Here is an 879-nt window from a genome sequence, read left to right as displayed (position 1 = left end):
CCCCCCCCCCCCCCCCTTTAACAAACTGGTTTGAAAGACCCTCACGCGCCGCTAGGCAACAGACTATATTAAAACTACTAGAATGCAAATACATAAGTATAGCAGATGTCCATGGCCAGTTCACCAAGCAATCATTTCGTCAGAAACTACTGAATGGATGTTTTCAATGAGCTTTATAATTTCCTTACCTCGTTTTTTTTGCAGCCAGCTAAGACATACACTCTATTCTGCAAATGGCTTTTTACGCTTTACACTCCATTACATGTTGCATTAAATCCAGATACATTCACTTGTTATTGTCCAAAACGAGCAGATACACTTTAAATATTTTCAGTGGGAACTACATTAAACCCCATAAAGACTTATTTGAACTTTATGAGCAGCATTGTAATGAATGGGCAGGTTAGAGTCCCCCATCTGGGTTAAGTTGGTGCATGTCTCATTGTAGGATGGTCTGTCATGCAAGCAGGGACACATGTCCATCCAAATGTCAGGGACAATTTCAGCTTATTGAAGTGACCGTTTCTACTTGGCGGGTTATGTTCTTACAGTACAGTACAGCCCACAGGAAATGGCTGTAGCCCTACCTTTTTGGATACTTTAATTAGAAAGCCTCTTAGTAAAGACTACCTTCTTTAAAATGAGCCCCCATATGTATATATGCACTTGAATATACAATGACAATAACTTTTTCTAAAGATTCCAATTAGCATATTCCTGCTGTCAAAAAGACTGAAGCAGCTTTACCTTAGTCATGGCTCAGTTGGTATCACGCAGGCACCATATATACACCAACACATATACACACATATACAGTGGGTACGGAAAGTATTCAGACCCCTTTAAATTTTTCACTCTTTGTTTCATTGCAGCCATTTT

Source organism: Etheostoma cragini, chromosome 4, assembly GCF_013103735.1.
Source record: "Etheostoma cragini isolate CJK2018 chromosome 4, CSU_Ecrag_1.0, whole genome shotgun sequence".
Classification (NCBI taxonomy): domain Eukaryota; kingdom Metazoa; phylum Chordata; class Actinopteri; order Perciformes; family Percidae; genus Etheostoma; species Etheostoma cragini.
The sequence above is the reverse complement of the archived record's forward strand: the minus strand, read 5'-3'. Positions refer to the sequence as shown.